The 14,204-nt window shown below is 46.4% G+C and overlaps 1 long non-coding RNA gene across 2 annotated transcripts in view; it reads right to left on the bottom strand.

Moving 5' to 3' along the window:
* LOC139082981 (uncharacterized) overlaps window positions 1-14,204 on the bottom strand; it is a 125,902-nt gene that overhangs the window by 108,478 nt on the left and 3,220 nt on the right. Inside the window, exon 2 of one of the 2 annotated variants that reach the window (XR_011539406.1) lies at window positions 8,104-11,345. The exons of the other annotated variant lie outside the window; for it this stretch is intronic. This is a non-coding gene — a long non-coding RNA (uncharacterized lncRNA). Of the gene's footprint in view, window positions 1-8,103; window positions 11,346-14,204 lie in introns of those variants that run through there. 2 annotated transcript variants of the gene reach the window in all.

The following is a 14,204-nucleotide window of genomic DNA, read 5'->3' as shown; positions in this document are numbered from 1 at the left end:
CTGATTGCCTCTGCCCGCTGGTCTGGTCTGGGCTCTGTCTGTCCCCCAGGAATGCCCCCAAGAGGAGAGCAGTGTTCCATAATTCCTTGCAGGCAGTTTCTTTGGGGAGTATGGTGGACTTGCCAGACTAGAGGAGTCTTGGACTCATAGTTCTGTCTTGACTCTGATCAGTGGCTCAGCTATTGATCAGAACCCAAAGAAAGAGAATACACCCTCCCACCCCCTCACCCCCCCACACACACACACCCCCCCATTCACAAGAGCATTGAACAAGCTGTGCTTTTCTGGCCTCTGGTGGCCTGCCTCTCCCTTAGTAGTTCAGACCTGCTATGTACAGGTGGACAAATTGTACGCTGCACAAGGGTGCCGTATCTAAGGAGGCATCGTTCACATTGTAAACATGGTAGACTTATTGCGACAACTTTCTGGTATATAGCAGCACCTTGTTCTAACAAAATCAGTACATGATGACAATTTCTGACCAACGGATGTAAGGTATCTTGAGGAAGGGGTGCCTTTTTAATTCCACAAGGGCACACCATGGGTTAGCAACAGCCACAGCTACACGACACCTCTAGTAGGTAAAGAAGGGAAAAGAAGGAAAATGCATGGAGTCCAATAGATTGGAACTCTTCTGGGGCAGAGATGTCTTGTGCACGCCCTTTACGGTGTAGGGAGACTTTTCCAGAGTGAGGCAGTGTTTGAGTGCTGAATCAATAGCATGAACCTATAAGAGCAAGGGCCAGAGCTGGTGGTCAACCCTCCAACAGCCACCTCTACCCGTGACTGGAGGTGAAGGGGCAGAGGGACAGAAACGATTTCCCTCCCCACCCCTGCCACTCTCCCTTCCACATGGAGGAGGGGAGCTGGAAGAGGCAGGCGGAGCAGAGAGATGTTAAGCCACACAGAAGCCACAGAGAAGCAAGTGACAAAGTGGGACTCCCCCGGAAGAAAGTGAGTGCTGTCTTGTGGCTGCCCAGCATCCGCTCCTCTCCCTCCTGAGAACAGCTCCCCACTTGTCCTTTGGGAAATCGTTCTGCCCCACTGTGCAAAGGCTCCGACACTGACAGATAAATACCCTGCCTTCTACTTGCCCAAAGGACAGTCCCGTGACTCAAGCCAGGCCAGCGGGGCCCTCCCTCCCCATCTCTGGGATGGTCCATTCTATGTGTCAGCTTGACTAGGCCATGGGGTGCCCAGGTATTTGGGCAAGCATTATTCTGGGTCTTTCTGCAAGGGTGTTTTTGGATGAGATTAACATTTCAATCAGGGGAGTAAAGATTGCTCTCCAAATGTGGGTGGGTCTCATCCAGAATAGGACAGAATAGAATAAAAAGACCTACTATCCCAGGAATAAGAGAGAATTTTCCAGCAGACTGCCTTTGGGCTCCATCTGCAACATGGCTCTTCCTGCCTGACAGCCCTCCAGCTGGAACATAGGCTCTCCCTGGGTCTCCAGCTCCGACCTGCCAGCCCACCCTGCACATTGGGCTTGCCAGCCTCCATAACTGTGTGAGCCAATTCCTTATCGTAAATCTATGTGTGTGTGTGTGTGTGTGTCTCCTATTGGTCCTGTTTTTCTCTGGAAAACTCTGACTAATACACTCTCCTTCCGGATTTTGACTCATGAGTATAGACACTCAAAAATATAGGAATAGTCAGAGAGCTTTCATTCCAGTAGCAAGGTCCTGCTGACTGTCATGAACCAAACCCCTCCAGAGATGCTCTCAGCCTCTTCATTTTCTGGAACTGGCTTCAGTCTTCCTAACAATTCTTTGATCACCCTATATCTTCTTTTCGTCCACAAACATTTACTGAGTGCCTACTATCTTCAAGCTTCTGTTCCACCAGAGAAACAGTCGTGAACAAGCTGGCCCCTGCTCTCATGGAACTTAATTTCTAAAAAGTGCTCTTCTTCTTAAGTAGGTTAATTCTGATTCAAAGAGTTGATTTCTGTTGCTTGCCACCAAAGCATCCTGACTGACATTAACATTCTCCCTTCAGAGACTCTAGCTCTGCCCCTTCTCTGGGTCATGTTGGATAAGCCGGGTACCAGGACTCCACAGGAGTCAGAGGAAAAAGTCTCTGGCTCTGTGCAATTCTCAAAAGCCACTTCTCTATGATCACCCCAAGGAAAGCCTGGGACCCCACCAGCAGACTTGTGTGACAGACTCACTTTAGGATAATGAACGGCTCAGCAGGAGCGCCTTCAGCAGGGTGGCTTCTCAACAGGATGCCCTCCGTCTAAATCATCTTTGCTCCCCTCCTGCCTATGACCTGAGAAGACACATGACAATGAGCGTTACATTGCTTGTGCCTCGTTATGACTTGTTTCAAGGTTAATCATCTTCACCAGAAGCCTGTTTAATGCCCTTCCCCAAGCCCACAGGATTTATTCTGGGATTAGGCAGGAGACAAGATGAGAGACGCTGAATGAAGTGGATAGACACGGCTTTCTTATCAAGTAGCGCCAGACAGGTATTTAACACAATTGAAATTCTATCTCGCAGCAAGCAAGTGTGCTGTTTGTTTCAGTTGGGGTTTCAATGACTACAGCTGGGAACTGTCACAGTTTAGTTCAGCACTCCTGGCAGACTTTGGAGCCAGCTTGCATAATGCAGTGTCTAAGGAACATGATTCCAGTCGAACAGAGCGTGTTTGCGGTTAAAAATAGAACTCGGTCCCATAACAACTCACACATAAACCGTGAGGCAAGGGGAGGAATGAAATGAAGTAATAGTCACTGGGGGCTCCTGAACGCCTGCCCCAGTCACTCAGAGCCCACGATCTCTGGGAATTGCCAGCACACTGAAGCCAGCCCTGCTCGGAAATCAAATGGCAAAAATAACCGCACTGACCCAGTTAAATCAAGAAATATGAGCGCACCTTGAAGCAGGCGGCCATTCAGGGGGCCTCTCCAGGCCAAGCCTCCTGGGGGATTTAGCTCTGTGTCCTAACAGAATTAACTGTTGTAGGTCCAGTGGCAGATGCGCTGAGTTTACAGCTGGGTTGAAAGCTGAGCCCGAGTGAGGTCTGAATTCCACCTCGCTGACGCATCCTCAGTGCGCGTGCACGTGCTCTGCTCTGTACAGAATGCACCAGACGTGGTCCCCAGCTCCTTCTAGATAGATGGGGGGTCTCAAGACCCACTGCTCGGGATTGCAAAGAGCTAAGAATCACAAAAGAAAGATTTGGGTTTCCACACCAGGAGACACATTCGAACAGTAGTACAGGTCTAATTGGAAAGGTTGGCCAGGGAAGGAGTAGAAATCTCGTGCCTGGGTACATGGAAAGCTAAGCCATCGGAATAAGTGATACTGTAATACACTACCAGAAGGAAGGATGTGGGAGGACAAAGAAAAAGAGGCTGCCTCCTACCCCAAACTTGCCCTCACCAGTCCTCTGGCCTGGAAAATCCCTTCCCTCTCTTTTCCCTTCTTCCCCTCTTTAAAATTGGTCTACAATGCCCGTCTCCCTTCCAAACTCACCAAAACGGTCTAAAGTTCAATTGGACACCTGGGCCAGTTCTTTATTTCCAAGTGTGAAATTCCAGAGCATAATACCCTCTGTGCTTCACCATCACCTGAGGAGCTTATAAAAATTACAGTATGTGGTCCACGCCCCTCAGAGATGCTTGAGTGGTGGGTCCCATGCACGGGTCGATGGTAAAAGACCCCCAGGTGGTTCTAAGGTGCAGCCAGAGCTGAGAATCATGAGCTATGATGGAGAAAAAGCGCTCCACCGCTTCCCTAGGGAGTGGGCAAGATGGAAGACACGTGGATTCTCCCACTGACATCCCCCACCCCTCTGCCAGAGTCAGTCAGCAAGGGAATGAGCTAAATATCACAGAAAGGTGGTTGAGGACTTTCTATTATTTTTTATCACAGCAAAACTCTCAGTGTATTATGACCTTTACCTCAAAGAAGTTTATCTTCTAGGATTGACTCAGGACTGGAGCATTTGTAACCAGCTAGGGGACTTTCAAGCCTCGGCCTGGGCTGCCGTGTTCAGAACACGCCGCTGCCATCACACCCAGCTGGCAACGCTGCGCCCTCTGCTGGGCCTAAGGTCATAGGTCGTTCCCAGGAAGGGATGACTTGGTGTTAAGCACTCATTCTCCCATCCAGTGCCAGATTCAGGGCAGAGGGTCCAGAGAAAGTCCCTGCTGCCTCAGCGCGGGTTGGAAAGTCTGGTGTTTCCCCTTCCCGCACTGGGCTCCACGCCCCCCCTGACTAACGCCTTCCTTATTGTAGCTTTGTGCCAAGGGTCACTTGTGGTTCCCACTAGTATAAGTCCTGGAGGCCCCATTGTCCATCCTGTGTGCCCTCCCCCAGCCTGTGGTTCGGTCCTTTGCCCTTGAAAGCACCATATGTGCTCTGCTGTGTTGAATCAGACATTTGCAAAGAGCCGGAAACCTTGAAAGAGAAACCAAAGGACACAGCAAGGTCACAGAGTAGAGTGGTTAAGAGCTGGCGGGCGAACCAAACAGGCCTGGATTTGAATTCTGTCTCCATCACTTACTGTTATGCATCTGGGACAAGATACCTAACCTCTCTGAGCCTCAGTTTACTCAACTGTAAAGTAAGTTCAGTTACAAACTCTGTATCATAGGATTGGTATGGGGATCAAATGAGATGTGCCTGGCACCATGTGACTACCCCAAAATGTCAGCCATTATTACCACTGTTATTATTAGTAAAGTAAGAGTGAGGGGAGCCTGATGGACAACTGGCATCTCCTGAGACTCAGTGTGAATTGTGAAGCAACAGGACTTAGGGCCAGAAAACCTGAGTTTAGAGGCATTCCCTTGCTCTATGATTTTCGACAAGTCACATCACCTCTTTAAGCTTCAGTTTCCACAGCTACAAAATTGTGATGATAATATAATAGTAATGTCTACCTCCCAGGATGATGGGGAGGACTAAATGCAATAACGCACGTTAATATGCTTGGCAAACTACAAAGAACCATATAATATTAGTAATTATTATTCACACCCAGTTCTCAGCAATTTCTGAGACTGGTCCTGACAACTGATGAAAGGAATAAATGCATTCTCTAAGATTAGAAATGGAAGAAGGTAAGGCTCAACTCTCTCGCCTTTCGTCTGGCAGCTCAAGAAAGTCCAGGCCAGAGGGTGAGCCCCACAGAGAGGAGGAATCTGATTAAAAGGGAGCATCTGGCTGGGCTACTGCATCCTTAAACGCTCCCATCCTTTGATTCAGGATGCCTACTGTTTACTTACCACGCCATCTCACATTGCCTTACATTGACATCCTAACATTAGCCAAAGTTATTGATTTTCATAAAAGATGACCTTCATAGAAGATAGCCTAACACCACGGGGCAAACAAAAAAAAAGGAGGCAGAAAATATCATAGTACGTGTTTCTTCCCCCGAGGAGCCTTTTTTCTTGGCTCGCAAGTTTTTTATTGTTCACCTTTTTTTAATATTGCATTTTAGGTGACATTTTTTCTGGTATTTAATTTTTTTGTGGGTTCGCCAACCTCTGCTAGTTCGCTAACCTATGCTATTTTCCATTGCTACCGTAAACAAACATTTCTAACTGGAAAGTTACAGGCAGGAGCAGCTATGTGAGCAAGAGACAGGGATTTCAAGGTTGGAGTATTGCTTACCACCTGTAAGCAGGTCCTTGACGCCCCTATTAAAACGGAAGCTGCAGGAGCTCCCTGTGGGTCCGGAGCTCCCTAATTACAGCGTCTCCTCCTCCATCCCGCAGCTGTCAGAGCCTCCGCTGACCCAGGCCGCCCGCCATTCACAGCAAAGAGACAGAAGACCCAGGACAGCTTAAAATGCCAGTCCTCCAGTCCATTGATCTTTAAGGAACAATCAAATTGAGCCAAAGGAAAGGAGTTCCGATACTAGAATTCCAGGCTTCTCTCTTGGGGGCCCAAGAGGTATTATGGGACCAGGCAGAAGATCATTTCTCCAGTGACACTTGAAGTCAGGAGTGTGAAGTCTTTAAAATGACTTCCTACTGCCTTGCCCATGGCGTACTAGAAAGAAACTGGGGCCAACTGGACCTGTGGACATAGGAAGCGAGCCAGGAGGGGGAGGCCAAAGGAAATTCGCGAAGAAGGTGCCGGAGTGCTGCTCCTCCAGAATTTTTTACATGCTTGTGGATGCCACGGGGTTCACTCAAAGGGAAGAGAGGAAACCTAGCGATTAGGAATGCTGTCGTGAAAAGGCTCTGAGGAGGAGTATCTTGGAATTGGGTCATGTGTAAAATATGTACTAATCACAAGGAGAGCCCCTTTTGAGAGCTTCTTCTAGCCCCCAAGTAACTTCGTTTTACCTCCAAATTAGAATGCAAATTAAGAACAAGAAAGGGAAATTTTAAGTCACTCACCTAAATCTACGAAATTAAATCCTCCACCTACACAACACTACATTTCACCAGCAAAATAGCAGGGGCATTTATTGCAGTCCCTGGTAAGTATTCAAACACAAGAGCCTAGGGAGCTGCTACAAAAAGCACTGGCACTTGATCGTATCAGGCAGGCAAATCAGGAAATGGACATTCTTATATGACCGAAAATTAAATTGATGAATTAAAGTGGTGTCTATCAGCTACCAAGAGCTCAGCTGACCTGATTCCCCTTGGAGGGGCCCTAAACACATGAAGGAATGACCAGGTGGACAGGTGGTGAAGGCAGCAAGTCATAAAGGGGTTGACACATCCCTGAAATGAACTGGAAATCTGCCGTTGGTGACCTTGGGTCCCCATGCCCAACTCCTGACACACCGGTGAAAGGTGGTTTTGTCCTGCTGGGACCAGCTCTGCCCCCAACCAAAATAAATATTGGAAGACTATCATTTTGAGGGAGTGGCAAATTATTTGCCTGCTTGAAGCATCTTTGTTTGAGATGCCTCTTTAAACCCAACTTTTTCAAACTGAGAGCACAGAGGAGAGGTACAGCCCCAGGACTGTCGACGTTGGGAAGGGGGTAAAAATTGTTCTCTTTCATCCTTTACCACATGGCCAGTGCCTTCGTCTGCCCACGGTCAGCAAAAGGGTAGGATGGGACGAGGAGAAGAGAAGGAGAATGAAGCCAGGCCTGCCCCTCACCCAGTACTGTCTCAATTATGCTTCATGGCATGGGGTAGAACAGAGGTGAATATCGGGTTTTGAAGACTTCTTAGGTGCCAAAGACTCTGCTGGTCGCATTATGTACGTGCTCTCCTTTGAATTCTCACAACAACCCCTGGAGGTAGTTACCACTATTCTCGTATTCCACATGAGGTTCAAGAGGATTTAAGGGACTTATCCAAATTCACATAGGGATTCAAACCTGGGTCTGACTCCCAAGCCCCCCAGCTCACACGGCACACATCTTATGCACCTCTTAGCTTCCTCAGTGCCATTTTGGCCTGGACCCGCAGCTACCAGCTCTGGCTCAGTTGCCTCCACAGCCAGGAACTTACTCCCCCAGGGGCCAACCAGAGTCTTGCCGGAGGGTCAGGGCCTTCCCTTTGTTGCTATTGCGCAGCTGGGCTGATAAGCCATGCGCCCTGAGATTTCGGCTTCTCCCACCACTTGTGGACTTGGCTAAAACACAGCCCCTGAGATGGGCTCTCCCCAGCTGCCAGCAAAGGGGGCCAGAGAAGCAACGCAGAAGTGGTGCCCGGGGAAGCCACCTTCCCTTGGAGAGACCCAGTGTAACAATTTTCCTCTCCCTCCTCCCTCCCAAGGATTGCTCCAAGGCACAATCTCTCTGAATATCCTCCCTGAGTATGCTCCATGTGGCTGAAAAGGCTCACCTGCCTGTGTCTTCAGAGCTCTTCAGGAAGCAGTGCTGAGGCATCCTCTGCCTTGCTCCCCGTCCTTCCCTGCCTCCCTTCACCTTTTCCCTCGCCATCATTGCGCTGAGGTTGCCCTTTCCGAATGAAGCACCAGCTTCAGGCTGTTTCCTAGGCAACTCTGGCTTTCTGGTTTTGTTTTTACTTATTTATTTCATTAATAATGAGATAAGTACCTGTAAGCCTACCATCCCAAACCAAAGCTAGAACCTCAACATAACCTTTGTCTAACCAGTGGTCCCTCATACCATTCTCAGCCTCTCCCCACACAAGACAACCATCACCCAGAATTCTTTGCTTTTATTGCATCCATACGTACTTCTATAGAGTATATTCTTATATTCATTATTTCCTCCTCTATAAAAATTATATCCTGTCATACACATTTGGGGCATTTACTGTCTTCACTTCATGTTTTATTGTTTCCTTGCTAGGATTTATCCACACTGGTGTGAATTAGTGTAGTTCACTTCTTTTTGTTGCCATATAATATTCAACCATGTGAGTATATCACAGTTCCTCCACCCACTCTCCTGTTGACAGGCATTTGGTGAGTGTCCAGGTCTTGCCCTGTGATCAGTGCAGCTGAGAACATCCATGCACATGTCTCCCGTTGTATATCTGCACGAATTTCCCTTAGGTCCATCCCTTGTTGGGTCATATGGATGTGAATGTTAAACTTGAGAGAGAAACCCAAACTGCTTTCCAAATTAGTTACACAAATTTGTGCCCTTTCTATCATACTATGAGTGTTCTCTAAAATCCAATTTTTATGGTTCCCCTTGTTCGGATAGCTGCCAAAAATGAGAGTTGCTGGTTGACAGAGAAAGACATTGTGTCTCCTCTGCGTATCTGCCTTTTTTAAGGCGATGCTCGACGAAGCTGTGCTTTTAATCCAAAGCAATGAATTTCTCAGGCTGGATACCTCAGGGCCCCTCTCTCTACATTCCACATCACATTCACTCATTCAGTGCTTCGCTGAAATGCTTACCGAGTTCTGGGGCTGAAGGTCCTATAGCGGGAGACACGGGCCCTGCCTTCAAGCTTCTTAAGATCAGATGCGTGAGAAAGACAAGAAAACGAATTCTGTTGGACTTGGACGCTATCTCAGTCTTCCTACTTCTTCTTCACTCTTTTCACCAGATGAATTGGGTAACTCAGGTTGACCTGAGGCAGTGGGGGACACAGGAAGGCTCTGGGGAGAGCGGGCAGCTATAAACTAATCTTGAAGTCACCCAAAGGCCAGTACCTACAAGTAGGCCCAGCTGGCTATTTGCTGTCGTCAGTCTCCTTCCACTGTAAGTTTCCCGGGAGAGCTTGGCCCCTCTTGACAAGGACAGCTGGTTCCAGGGTGAGTCACAGCCCTGACTGCCCCATTCTCAGAGGCTGGTAGAAACCTGCCCTGCTACTCAGGCACATCCACACAAGGATCCCTTAGAATGGATACAGTATCAGTTAGGGCCTCTCTTCCCCACTCTCTACACACTGCGTGCCTCTGCTTGGCTTCATCTTCAAGTTGACTCCACGTGGCAGGAAGATGGACTCTGGCTGCCCCCAACCTCCAGAGTTCTTAGAGCCTATGATCCTAGAGAAAGGGTATTTTTCTGGATAGCTGATAAAATATCCAGAGAGACTTCTGACTGGTCCAACTTCTATCACATACTCTTTCATCAACTAATCACTGTGACTAAGAAGATAAAATCCTCTGATTGACTGAGCCTGGATCACATACCCCTCCTTGGGCCAAACCAGCTGATTGGGAGTACTTTAGAATGAGGGTGGAAGATGTGTTCCCCCAAAAGGATGCTGGGCAGACAAAGAAACGTGTGCCCACTCAAAGGCCCAAGAAGACAGTAGTTTTACTCAATTGCTCTCGTTCATTTTCCTCATATTACCTCTTTCACTAGCACAGATGTGAGAACAAGCAAAAATATATTTTACATTGTTCTTCAGTGTTGTATTAACTATAGTACAATTATCCTTGTAATGTACAAATAACATAAGTCACCTACTGACTTCCTATTTCTTATGGTTGTCGTAATCACTTACAGAAAAGAATGTTTACAAGCATGCATGCAGCCTCTCATAGGACATATTTACAGTCCCCCTTTAACAGCAGAGCAAGCAAGGACCTCAAGTGGCTCCCCACATGCTACCCTTAAGTTTAGAATGAATCCTCTTCTCCACTTTGCCTCTTCCCGCTACCTGGGTTACTGATCCAGAGCTGCTATGACTCACTCTCCTACTTGGAGCATTTCAGTCAGTTTTCTTGTTAGCTTCATTCTGGGGCTCTGGGTGTATTCCTTAGTCCTCTCTCTCACCAGCAGCTCCACGACTAATCACCTTTTTCTGTTTTCTTCTCCTGAGGCCAGTCTATTAGAATTCTTAACCCTGGAATTTCTGGAAATGTAGCCAAGGGATGGGCATTGTGTTGGGGGTGGAGGGAGCACACAGCAAGTAGGTCTTAAACCTCACAGGTAGCGGTCAACCTGACCTACTCAATTATTAGAATTGGCTCTGAGGAGCCCCTCAGTGTTTAGAATACTGAGTCTACAGAATTCCAGAGTTCTGGGAGTGTCATAAGATTATCCCTAGAAATCCTACATAGGATTTCTTACATAGGATCTAACTTACTCAGGACCTCAGTCAAAAGTAATTGATTATATAGATTACAAAGACTGCGGCCATTACCAGCTTATCTCTGTTTTACCACGGATTTTGCAGGGTAGTCAAATTGTAGAGCAGAAAACAAAAAATATAAAAAATGTATGTTTTCTTCATTGTACATATCACAACTTGAAAATATATTTCTCTTTTTTCTTCTTTTGGCCTATCTTTCCTTTTAGAATGTAAACTCACTGAGGACAAGAATATCTTGTTCAGCTTTGTATGATTAGCACTTAGCAAAACACCAGGTCCGTATGAATGATCAATACACATTGGAAGGAAGAGGTCTCATTTCAGGTCTCTCTGAAATTGAGTATGCTGAGAAAATCCAGTCCTCCCAAAACTAAATTGTGCAGGAAGCCACACTTACTTTATCTCTGCTTCCCATTTTCCTTTTCTTCCATAATGAGCAGCTTCTCCAACATACTTCCCAGGCATCCAGCATCCCTTTTACAACTTCTTGGCAGCCCAGAACTTCGTCCTTCGGGTAAGCTTGTCCCCCTGGGATGGTGCCTCAGATTCTAAGATGGCCCCTTCTTTCCTACATGCCCATGAAAACTCCCATTTGTCTCACTACCGGAGAAAAATAATCAATTTTCCATTAAAGTATAGTGCTGTAATAGACCATTGAATGCAATAATTCTCCAGGGTGTTTGTATTTTCAAGCACACAGCAGCTAACCTAAGATAGAGAATGTGTTACGATGGTCTTTCAGGATCTGTGTTACGGCGCCAGAGGATGGATGAATATTTCCACAGGCAGGTGGCGGGGTGCTTGGGGTTTCCCTCATTCTCTCAGGGTTATGCATCGATAACAAAAAGTCAATAAATTCCTAGGCATCTCATCATTTGGTCAGTCTAGGAAATGAAAAAAAAAATGAAGAGAAATAATAAAGCAGAGGAGTTTAAATACAAACAAGCAAAAAAATCTTGCTTTTCCTTCTAAGAAAATAACAAGAATAATCAAATATTGTTTCAGAAGGCAAAGACCAATTTATTTAGCTTGTAAGAAAATTACAAATGATTGTTGCTTTAAAAAAAATGGGGTGGACAGAGGGTATAAAACATACAAAGCTATGAAGCATAAAGAACGATCACAAGGATGTTCTCCAAAAGAATCCTTTAAGTGGCCAACTCCGAAAGTGTAGTTAAAGTAAACATCCATTTACATTTACAGTCAACTTTCTAGAAACCAAGCTACTGTATAAAACAGCTTCTTCTGCCTCCTAGAGAAATTGTAAACAAACTTCCATTGCCATCATTTCATCAGCATCAGAATTTTCCCTGCCAGCTTCTACTCAGGCATTTCTTTATTTCTCTTCGTTGTATCATTTTAGAAGACTGATTTTTTGTTGTTGATAAGATTACAGACTTCCTGGGCATGTGACTGGTCAACAGTGAAAGGGATCATCTTTGGTGATCTGTTCTCTCTTAATAAATGCTACAGTGTCCCTCAGAAGATCATGGTGGTTGGGGCTGGCCCGGTGGCGCAGCAGTTAAGTGTGCACCTTCCGCTTCTCGGCGGCCCAGGGTTCACCGGTTTGGACCCCGGGTGCAGACATGGCACCGTTGGCAAAAGCCATGCTGTGGTAGGCGTCCCACGTATAAAGTAGAGCAAGATGGGCATGAATGTTAGCTCAGGGCCAGTCTTCCTCAGCAAAAAGAGGAGGATTGGCAGCAGATGTTAGCTCAGGGCTAATCTTCCTCAAAAAAAAAAAAAAATCATGGTGGTTCCGACACAAAATCTACAGGGACAGAATCAGGAGGGAAGGACTGCCGTGCATTTTCTTGGGTTTCCTCCATTCGACACAGGAAGTTCAGATCCTGGGGTGGTCCTGTCCAGCATGCTAAAAACAAAGCACGAAGATCCGCTCCGTTTACTTCCCCGGATTGCTCACACCCTGTTCTCTCCCTGGCAGGAAGTCAGGGTTCTGCACTTGCAGAGAACAGAATAAACAAGCCATCCATACAGTACTAGGGACATTTTGTTTTGTTTCGCATCAGACTTCCAAAGAGAGCCCTGGGTACAATGCAATGTTAAGCTTGAAATCTCCGTGTAAATCTTTTGGGCGCTCTGCTTTTCAGGGAGACAATAAAACGTGGACTAATTTGAATAACTATTATGACAGAAGCAGCTCAAAATTGGATTCTAAAATCTCCATATCCACCCAGCTACGTAACTTAGGCAGTCAACTGAACCCCGAACCCCTGGATAAGATTCTGGGACCAGCTAAGACATCTTCACATTTGTCTTCATTCCCAAGTCCTGATGTGTCGTTGGAAGTACTCCATTGGTGTTAATTAACATATACATGAAATTGGTGACATACAAACACTCTCATTACACAGGCATAAGTCAAAGGAGATGAAATGGTAATGCTCCAGGAAAATTTGTAGCTCTGACAAAACCAGGGTGGGAACCAGCGGTTTCTGCATCTAAATCTCGTGCTTTTGTTGCTGGCAGTATTGTGCTGGTAGTGCCACCCTGGCTGTCTACTCTTGCTCATTGTCACCACATCTGGGACCTGAGATTGCAAGACCAACAGGTTTAGAAAATATCAGCTATCTTGAACCCACCTGCTAACAATCTTTCGAGTTCGCCTTCTAAACTACTGCCACAGGGATCTTCCTAAACTGAAATCTGATGTTACTCCCCTTTGCCTCCAAGCAACTGACTGCCAGAGAATCCAGTCCGGAGTCCCAGCTGGCGTAGAAAGCCCTGCCTCTACACTGCTCCCCTTACCCAAAGCATCAGACATATTGAGGAAGTTAGTCCCACAGAAGAACCCCCCCTCCTCTATCACCGCGCCCTACCTCCTGCTGTACCTGCGCCAGGAACTCCCTCCCCCCAACCCCCCCACCCCCCCATGGAACCCCCTTCACATCTCTCAAGCTTCAGGCCTGTGTCATTTCCTCTATGAGGCCTTTCCTGATAAGCTTTCTTCTTTCTGGGCTTCCCTCTCAGCAAAACACGCACCATAATTCCTACACCCTCCCTTAACTCAAGCATCACGTGAAAAAAATGACTACAGAAGGTCTCTGAAAGACGCAAAACACTCTACAAACTCCAACTTATTTGATGATAAAAGCTATTTTACAGGAATCCTCTTTTCTTTAGAAACCTAATCACAGTACTTGTGATGATTATTATAAAATTAACCTCTCCAAATTAGAACATTTTCCTCACTGATTCACTGCTTACACGTGAGCTAAGCTTAAAATCGTGATGAGAACTCTGCTCACTTTAGCCACAAATAGATTAAAATCAGAGCCAGGTGAAGAGGATTAGCATGAACTTTGCCCCACATGCTTTCAGTAGTGAAAAATTATGTTTTCTTTGCTTTCTAGAATTCTATTCCCAACTTTCCTATTTCTTTCCTTTTACCAGTGGGATGGTCGTCCTTATAACTCTCTCTTCCAGCCAACAAATCAAAGTTTGATTTCCTTAAATGACTTTGCTCTGGCATTAAGTGTTTGTTGCTTCTTGACCACCCAATCAGGAGATTGACCCACCCTCTGCTTCTGGGACACAATGATCATAACGGGTAATGTTTACTAGGTGCCTGTTCTGCACCTGGCACTCTTTTATATGATATCTGAAAATTACAAAATTTAAACCTCACTACAACTCTCATTTCCTCTCTGCAAAACGGGAATGAGAGCATGGAAACTTAGGAAGGTTAAACCCCTCGCTGATGGTCACAAAGCAGAGGCAGG

The sequence above is a fragment of the Equus przewalskii genome, chromosome 4 (assembly GCF_037783145.1).
Source record: "Equus przewalskii isolate Varuska chromosome 4, EquPr2, whole genome shotgun sequence".
NCBI classification, from domain to species: Eukaryota; Metazoa; Chordata; class Mammalia; order Perissodactyla; family Equidae; genus Equus; species Equus przewalskii.
This window is presented reverse-complemented; position numbering and strand designations above follow the sequence as displayed.